Below are 10466 nucleotides of genomic sequence, written 5' to 3'. Positions count from 1 at the left end.
TTGGAATCCATCTCTGATTACATGCTGACCAAATGATATAATTATTAGAACTGAGAATCTTCAGCTCCTGCTTGGCTATGATTAGAGTGTATGTGTAGAAAGAGCTTAAGCCATGCTTGGGGTGAGAGGTGTTTGAAGTGCATCCTTTGTCTTCCAGGGTTAGCAGGAACTAAAGACTATGTACACAAATAAGGCAAATGCAGTCTTTATTTGCATTAAACAATGGCTCTTTAGACAATGAAGATAGGGAAAATAAATTGGACCAAATCAGGCACCCCTCAAAAAAAAAAACCTTTAGCATCAGCAACATTTTTTTCCTGTTTCCATATATTTTATTTCACTTTATTTTTAAATAATATTTTATTTCCCCCATATCAAGAAAAGTTTAGCATTCATTTTTATAAGATTTTGAGTTCTAAATTTTTCTCCCTCATTCTTTCCCTTTCCCTTTTCTGAAAATGGTAGGTAGTTTGATATATTTTATACATGTATTATCACATAATACATAATTCCAAATTAGTCTCAGTTGTAGAAGAAACAGATTAAAAGATAAAAATAACCATAAGAATAAAGTAATTGAGAAAAAAGATACTTTGATATGCATTCAGATTCCATAAGTTTTTTTTTTAAATCTGGATAACAGTAAAATTTTCCCTCATAAATCCTTAGTACCAGTCTTGTGCTGCTGAGAAGAATTGGGTCATTTGTAGTTGATCATCACACAATATTGATGGTACCGTGTATGTAGTTTTCCTGGTTCTGCTTATTTTACTTTGCTTCAGTTCCTAAAATTTTTTCCACATTTTTCTGAAATCTGAGGCAACACATTTTAAAAGGATCAATGTTCATGCTACCCATTTCTTGACAGAGAAGTTATGATTCAGGATGTAGAAAGCAATGTATATTTTTGTACTAATGTAGGAATTTGTTTTGCTTAACTATATATATATATATATATTTATTATTATTATTATTTTTAGGTTTTTGCAAGGTAGTGGGGTTAAGTGGTTTGTCCAAGGCCAATAGCTAGGTAATTAAGTGTCTGAGGTTGGATTTGAACTCAGGTACTCCTGACTCCAGGGCTGGTGCTCTATCCACTTTGCCACCTAGCCACCCACACTGCGCCACCTAACCACCCCAACTAGATATATTTCTTATAAGAATTTTGTTTTCCTTTTTTTTTCCAATCAAGGGGAAAACAGGGAGGAAGAAAAATAGACATTTGTTAATTAAAAAAATTAAATTACATTAAAAAAGAAAGCACTAATGTAATGCTTCCCAAGATATGTGAAAAAGATACCAAATAATTAGAAAAGCTTAGAGATAATGTTATTATTCCCTATCTTTGTAAAAGGTAATTGTAAGAATGTCCACAACTTCCACCTTATATATCTACTTTTTCATTTCTATATGTATAGATTTGTAAAGATTTGGTAGAGCAAGATTCACTCTTGTAACAAAGTATCTACTATACATATGTTGAGATTCTATAAAAACTCTTTATAGATGCCACAATAAAGAGAACATTATTCAAGTATCCTTTAACCAATATGAAAAAAGGCTTAAAACTGATTGGTGAACATCAACAAAATGGTTCATTTGCTTCTATCATAGGCAAGGTCCTGTGCAGAATCCAAGAGGAAAAATAATTTCTTCTTGATAAAGCATTCTCAATACCCCTATTTGTTTGCTAATTAAATCTCAGGATAGCATAGGTCCTTCTCAATAAATTACAATAAGCAGTCAAAAAAGATTGTTTTATTGATTCATGTGGGAAAGCTCAAGTGGATGAAGAATGCCAGTGCCTATATGCAATCAAGGGAGTTGGATGGGTAATCCTCTGAACTAGTTCATAAACATGTAATAAAATCTTTTAAGATCTTTTAACATAGTTGTGGTAGATAACTTGTTGCCAATGATCCTTTAAGGGTGAAATTTTGCTCTGATAACATTTACGTAGTGCTTTAAGATTTACTTATGATGTGCTCTGTATATATTGACTCTTTTGACCCTATAATCACTTTGTGACATAGGTGCTTTATTATCCCCATTTCATAAATGAGGACACTCAGACCTTCTTGTCTCCAAGTCTGGTACTTTATCCACCATGCCATCCAGCTGCCTGTGTATATATATATATATATATATATATTTTGGATAATCACTGCAGATACATATTACAGAATTGATTAGGAGGCAAAGATCGGGCTAGATTGCATTTAATAAATTGCATAGTGCTTTCAGTTAAATTAAACATTTAAGTGTTTATTATATGCTAGGCATTGTGTCTGGCACTAGATAGCCGAATATCAAAAAACCAAACAACCCCCAAAACAGCAACCCAAAAACCCTCTAATATCTGCTCTGCCCTCTAGGAGTTTACATTTTACTGGAGAATATCACTAGAATAAGAGTCCAGTTGTGAAGGATTATAATTAAAATAAAAATAGGAGTTTGTATATTATTCTAGAAGCAATTGTTCAGTGACCTCATTTGGGGTTTTCTTGGTAAAGTTACTGGTTTGCCATTTCCTTCTCTAGCTCATTTAATAGATGAGGAAACTGAGGCACACAGGGAAAAGTTAATTGTCCTGGGTGGGGCACACAGCTAGTAAGTATTTGAGGTCAAATTTGAACTGAGGAAGTTGTTTTCCTGACCCCAGGCCTATTCACTATCCAGAGGCTGCCCAAAGGCAATAAGATGATCCTAAAGTAGTCCCAAACCCAAAACAACATTAAAAAAATAGAAATGTTAAAAAAAACTTCAATAAGGTATGATGACACATTCCTGTAATTCTTGCTATTGGGTAATAGTGAATCTCTCGAGTTTGAGAATTTTGAGCTGCAGTAGAGCTAAAGATGATTGGATGTCAGCCTAAACTGGTTCCATTGTGGAGGACATAATTTTCCTTTCTGGCTGGGCTTGATTCCCTGCAGCCGGGGTGCTGCAGGGTGCAATTAAGGGAACTTTCTATGGCCACTACTCTCCAATAGTTTCCAATCTCATCTACTTCATCCAATTTTGTCTATGGCCAAAACAGAGATTCAAGGGAAGTAGGGATAGCAACAAAAATGAATTCATTAGTTGGGAATATCTGTGCCAAAGAACCAGGCAACAGGGCTGCCTGAAGGCAAAAATATGTTTGGCTTTGGTCATCTCCCAGTCCCCTCTTTAGTCCCTCTCTTTTTTTCTTCCTCTCCACTCTTGCCAAATGACCATTATATGATTCTTTTCCCTGAGGACCTCAGTGATGACTATCTCCTTGAAAAGCATGGAGCTGTAGTCATTCCTAGGGATATTTGTGTTTTCATAGAGATGAAAACATTTTAAAACAAAATGATCTTTAAAAAATAAAATCATCCAAGAACCCATAATCTTGTATCATTGGGATACAATTTTAGACACTGGGAGATGTGTGTGTGTGTGTGTGTGTGTGTGTGTGTGTGTGTGTGTGTGTGTGTTAAATGATCAGTTTACAGTGAGGTGTGAAAGAAGGCATAGGAATTGAGCCTGGATGACTGAAAGAATGGTAACACCTTTGACAGATACTAGGAAGTCAGGAAAAGGAATTAGTTTGAGAAAAAGCATGGTGAGTTCACATTTAGACCTGGTGAGTTTGAGGGAAGTACATCCAAGGGGAAATGTCTGGTAGGTAGTGGGAAATGCTGTCAGGAACCTCCCCTTCCCCTACCTGCTCACTGGGTTCCAGTTTATCAGCATCTGATTAGTGGTTTTGAAAGTGAATAAGCAAAAATGAGTTCAAGAGAACAAAATTTTGCCCATAACAATGTTCTTGGATGTAACAAGGACTTCAGTATTTCTTGTCTGCTGAACCAGCAAGTTATTTCAGGGATTGCGTATAGGGAAGGGAGTGTCAGACAAGAAAGGGAAGGACTTTGCAAGTCAAAAAAAATTCTAATTCTGACAAGAAAACCTGGTTTGTCCAGTGACATCTGTGAGTGTTTGTGTGACCTCTGACAATGAGATAGCCTTTTTGCAGCAGATTAATAGCTCAAAGGGATTACTCAGCAAATGGCCAAGTCAGCCACCTGTCCAGCTGGGGCTGCTTGAAACCCTTGGGCTTTGCTTTTACCTCATCAAAGAAAGCTCTTGGCTCAGATTCTCTTACTAAAGCTCTAAATAATCAGAGTTTAACCAAAGGAGTATGTTCCAATAAATATTGAGCTTGTCAAGTCACTCTAATTCAGTTCACTTTGGTAGGGTTTTCTGGGTGGGACTTGGATTTAGGACTGTTATGAGTTACCATGTTGCTACTGGAAACCCTAATTCCCTAACATAATACTATCTGTTGTGTATTATTAAAATAGGAGCATATTATTAAAATAGGTTCTATTCTTGGCTGTCCATCTATAAGTCCTTGGGCAAGTCAATTCAATGGATGAGATTTCTTCATCTATAAAATGATAGTATCCTTATAGATGGTCTCCAAAGTCTCCCACAAGTTCAGGGTTCTGTTCCTTTCTTTCAGAAATGCAATTTTAGAAGAAATGCTGAATGAGAAATCCCATGGAGGGAGCATCTATGAATTCTTTAGTATATAAGGAATCTTTTTGCATGTATTTTTTTCCCAAGGTGTAGCAATGACTTTGATATGGGTTTTAAACTAGCCTTTGCCAGTAGAGTATATGACAAGCTTTCAAAGGCCTTGGTCAGATCTAAAGATATAGTATTCAGACCTGTTCTATTCCTGACATTTTTCCTGTAGTTGTTGGGCAGCAAAACATCATATCAGCTCTTTTCTTGACTCTTTCTGAAGCCATGCTGGCTCTCAGGGAGGTGACTATCTTCCAGATGAAGTATCATTCTATTGAGAAGGATTCTGGAAATTACTAAAAGAGAAATACCCCTGTGATTGTCCCAGGATAATCTATTCCCTTTACCTTTATAGAGATGGACAACGGAGGCATCCTTGAATTCTTGGGGGATAGCCTTTTCATGCCATATAGCCTGTAAAATTTCAGTCAGTTTTTGGATGAGTAATGCCCCCCACCACCACCTAGTAAATCTCGTTGAAATAGAATCAGCACCAGGTGCTTTGCCAAGGCAAAGGAGCCTAATGGCAGTATCCTTTCCAAAGAGGTATGCATTGACAATGAGGTTTATACTTGTATTGCCAGAACTAGCTCAGTATTTGGGAGGCTCCAAAAGAAAGTGTGGGAGAGAAGAGATATTAGACTGATTACCAAACTGAAAGTCTGCAGAACTACTGTGTTGACCTCATTGTTATATACCTGTGAAACCTGCACAGCTTTCCAGTGCCATGTCAGGAAACTGAATCACTTCCATTTAAATTGTCTTAGGAAGATTCTGAAGATCACCTGGCAGGAGAAGATACCAGACATTGAGGTCCTTTCTTAAGATAAACTGCCTAGCATTCCAACATTCCTACAGAGAGTGCGACTATGATGGACTGGGCATGTTGTTAGAATGCCAGACTACGCTTGCCAAAAAACTTATTTTATAGAGAATTCACATAGTGCAAGTGCTCACAAGGGGATCAGAAGAAGTGATACCAAGACACCCTGAATTGAAGAACTTTAGAACTGATTGTGCAACATGAGAGACACTGGCACAGGACCACCCAGCATGGTGTGCCCTCATCAGTGAGGATGTCACACTCTACGAGGAAGGCAGAATTGAAGCAGTTCAAAAGAAAACTGATATCCCTAAGTTTAGAGTCCCCACCCCAGTGCTCACATGGACTATTTGTGGTAGGGAATTCCGAGCTCATGTTATTCTGATCAGCCAGTCGGACACACTGTCATTTGTCTCCAATATAGTGATGTCATTTTGGTCTTCTTTGATAACAAAGGATAAGAACTGAATATAACAAGCTATAGCATGGTAGAAAAGGCACAAGGAGTGGGAGACACAGGATCAAATTTTGACTTTGTTCCAAACAAGTTGGGACATCTGGTTTCTTTAACTGTAATTTGTAATTTGTATTTGAACTAGATGTTTTCTAAGGTCTCTTCTAACTTTATAAATATATGATTCTGATTTTCCAGCTACATTATACTAATAATAATAATAATAATAGATAATATTAAGATAGTGCTTTAAGGTTTGCAAAGCACTGCACTTGTTATCTCATGGGAATCTCAAGACAAATCTCTGAGATAGGTATTATCATCCCCATTTATCAGGTGGAAAAATAGGCTAAGAAAATTTTAACCTTTCACTAGCTATAGCTAGTAATTATTTGACACAAGATTTGAACTCAGATCTTCCAGATATCAAACCTAACATTCTTTTCTTCACTACCCTGTCTCAGTGTGACCCACTTTGTGAGGACAGCAACTAATTCTATACACAGCAATGAATAGTTTGGGAAAAACTTTAGTGTCCGAAGGTGAATGTGTATGACCGAAATTGGTTCCCAAAGAATTCTGAGAAGACAGAAGAAAGGTAAGGAATTTGAGGGGAGGCAGCTGTATTCTCCATCTTGAGAGAAAGAGAAACACATGCGAAATGACTTATTTCCTTCTCAGTGCCTGCATCCAAAGGGAGTATAAGAACCAATGATGACTGCAGACATGATACTGGCAGAGTGAATATGGTATTTGGATGAGATAATCCTTCCCAGATGTTATCCCTCCTTCCTAAACACACCCTCCCCCCCCCCCCAAACAAGGGGAAGATACTTATGAATTCACTGTGTCCAGCATCTATGCAGAAAAACCTTCCTCTTTCCAAGCAGTCAGAAGTACTGGTCACTATACTTTTGCTGTGCTATTGAGTTTTCTGCTCTCTTCCCCCTTTTAGATTTTAATCTATTCTCCTTGATGCATAAAACTATATTTTATTATATTAACTTTGAATATGTAATCATTTGGGGAGCACTGGAAGTAGGAGGGAGATAGAGTTGATTTGGAATAAATGAATTAGATTTTTCTAGTGCTAGGTTCTGGAGACAACCTCTGGCACTAAAGCAGTCAATGAACAAATGCTTCAGAATATCCATGATTTCATTTGTATGGCTACAGATAGCAATTCCTCTAGGACTTTTCAGTCTATGTAACTCATGTTATGTCTTTCCACAGCTCCTCAATGAAGGATCTACCCTAAGATGATGGAGGGTGTCCTCTTTTCCTTTTAATATTTTGAGGAAACAGAAAAGTTGTAAATCTATTAACCCTTGTTCTCCCTAAATTCCCACCTCCTTTTCTAATTATATATATCTTTCATGCCACTTCTCCCATGTAAGTCATCACTGATAACATGCAACAGTCAATTGAAATCCTACACTTTGTCTCTCCTTTGCCCTTCGTGGCAGTCACAATTCTGACAACATTGAGATCTCAGAGATCATCATTCTCCATGGTTCATAGTCACATAACATCTTTTCCTGGAAGAATTTTAGTGTTAAAAATATAGCCTTTGGAAATAAAGAACACTTTAGGATCATTGGAAGTGCTGTACTATAGTATAGTATAGCCCTTAAAGGTCATTCATGTTGCATGCATCACATTTTGTTATTATATTCATTGGTTATATAGATTACATTATAGTCATAAATAAATATTAAATTCTTTATGTGGTCCTTGACAAGTTTTTGTTGGGTGATGTGGCCCAGAAGAAATAAAAGGTTGGACACGATGAACATTAGATTTACTCAAATGTGATCCAGCCCGATTTCCTCATTCTCCTCTTCATATTCCAAGACCAATTTAATATTCATCTGCAATGTCCATGCAAGTTATATTTATAATGGGCTAGCTTAATGAACTGCCCAACCAATTGTAGGTCATAGTTTAGATAACTGGCAACCATTGAGTTTTTTCCATGCAGACTGCTAGGGAGCTGTCAAATAACTAATTGAGTAGGTACTTTAGAGTTCTAGGGTTCAATGCAATTGACAAGATACAATTTTTGTGTAGAAACAACTGAAGAACCTCACAAATTTATAAGGAATTCCTTCTGCATCTATGCAAGCAAAAAGTATATCCTTTTTTTTGACAGTGGTCAATAAGCATATCTTCCTATTCTAAATCCACTAATGAAAAATTAGAGTGCTGGAGTTGGTGTAAATTAGTCTCAGATATAAATTTGTTTTCTGACTTATAATCAAATCATTCAGAACCTTTAATAACTCTCTAGGACTTAACAAAATTCTACATGGATTGTTACCTTTGGTCTATATTGGTGGAAGGAGTTCCCACATCAACAAAATCACAAATCCTCTATTGAGATGTATTATCTGAGACTCATTGAATAAAATTGTCTGCATCTATATCAAGGGCTGACCAGATGGTCTCTGATGCTTCCAGATCTATCAAGGGATCATGAATTTATGAGAGATGCTTTATGGGAGGATAGTCCACAAGTATAAATTTTTTTTTCAATTTAAACTTTGGTTTCCTCAGAAAAATAAATATTTAAATATTCAAGCAATAATAGTAAATGCTTGTGATATTGTAAAATCCATTATTTAAAGTTTGTTAAAAAGATGTACATGCTAATTTTAACACTATGGTTAACTTCTGTATTTTCCAAAATATTTTTCTTTTGCTATCTTTCCATACTTTGTCGCTATTACTGAGGTTTTTATATAGCTATTGTCAGTGTGTATAATATTTTTCTTATAGAACTTACTTCATTCTATTCTACTTTGCAGAAGGCATAGACTTAGGTGCTAGGAATTGGAAGGGAACTCGGAGACTATTTAAGATCAATAATAAAATGAAATACTCCATAGATACCAAAATATTTTTAGTCACACTTTTTGTTTTAGAAAAGAACTGGAAACAAAGTGATTGAGGAGAAACTGCATGAATTGTAAGTATATGATTGTGATAGAATACTATTGTGCTATAAGAAATAATGAGCAGCATGCTTTCCAAAAAATTGGGGAAGACTTAGAGAACTGGTGCAAAGTGAAATGAGCAGAACCAGGAGAACATTATACACAGTAATAGCAATATTGCAGAATGTCCATCTCTGGATGACTCACCAGTACAATGATCCAAAACAAATCTGAAGGACATGATGAAAAATGCCATCCACCTTTAGAGAAAGAACTGATGATGTATGAATGCAGTTTGAAGCATACTTTTTTTACTTTTAAAAATTATTCTTATTTTTTGTCTGTTTTCTTTTGCAAAATGGCTAATTGGAAATGTTTTGCATGACTAAATATGTATAATCTATATCCAATTGCTTGGAGGGAAGAAGGAAGAGAGGGAAGGAGAGAATTTAGAGGTCATAATTTTAACAAATGAATATTAAGAATTTTTATTTATATGCAATTGAGAAAAAATATTATAAATGTATTCTAGTATATGAATATAATGAAGTATTGTTGTGTTATAATAAGAAGGTGAAGAATTTAGAGAAATATGGGAAGATTTAGATGAATTGTTATAAAGCAAAGTAAGCAGAGTCAAGAAAACAATAAACATGTAACACCAGTAGAATATTATGGAAGCTAATTGATTTTTTTCTTTTCTATGTTTCCTGGAAACTGTGGAATGAGCTAGTGCAGAATTTCACCTAGGTCTCACCTGTTTCTACCCTGCCCCCTCCAGAAGCTGGACATTTAATTAGCCACACCTTATTACAATATTTAGCTCACCTCTAGACCATAGAAAATCTGACAGCCCTCATCTCAGTTTGATGTGGGTCCTTTCTCTGGTACTTTTTAAAAATAGAAAATAGTTAAGTAAAACCAACAGACAAATCAAGTCACATGTGATAACATATGCTACACTGAATTTTCATTAAGAAAGACTATAGTCTGAGTGTGCTACTTAAAAACACAGAAGAAAATAAAATAGTGGCATCTTAGCATAGTGAGCAGGATTTAAATACTTTTAAGTAATTAAATATAAGAAGAATTGGATTTAAATATTGCTTTTGAATCAGGTAATTAACCTCTTAAACTTCAGGTAACTCCCTGGAACAGGCAGACAGACAGATAGCAAGAAATAGAGATAAAACATATATTAAGTGCTTACTAGGTATCAGACACTGTACTGAGGGCTGTGGATATATGTATACACACACACACACACACACACACACACACACACACACTTATATATGTAAAACACAAAACAGTACCTGTCTCAAGGAGGTTACATTCTAATGGGGGAAATGACACAATAAAAAGGAGATTACTCTCAGCAAGTACAGGAAGGAGACTGCAGAAAATGGATTGATTGGTAATCTGGGTCCTAGGGATTTAAAGCAAAAATCTCATCAATCAGAATCAAGAATGGAGTCCTAATTTCAAGTGGAATGATGATGATATTTGTCCTTTATTTTTCAAAGAAGACCATGACATCAGAGAGGTGATATGATGACATGCATGTAAATTGGATTTGAGTGAAGGGGTGCTGTGCTAAGTCACTAGACTCACCTTTTTCCTCCAGAGCTATCAGATACGGATCAAGGATGACTGAAACTTCTGGTTGTGAGACAATCAGGGTTAAGTGACTTGCCCA

The sequence above is a fragment of the Macrotis lagotis genome, chromosome 5 (assembly GCF_037893015.1).
Source record: "Macrotis lagotis isolate mMagLag1 chromosome 5, bilby.v1.9.chrom.fasta, whole genome shotgun sequence".
Lineage (NCBI taxonomy): Eukaryota > Metazoa > Chordata > Mammalia > Peramelemorphia > Peramelidae > Macrotis > Macrotis lagotis.
This window is presented reverse-complemented; position numbering follows the sequence as displayed.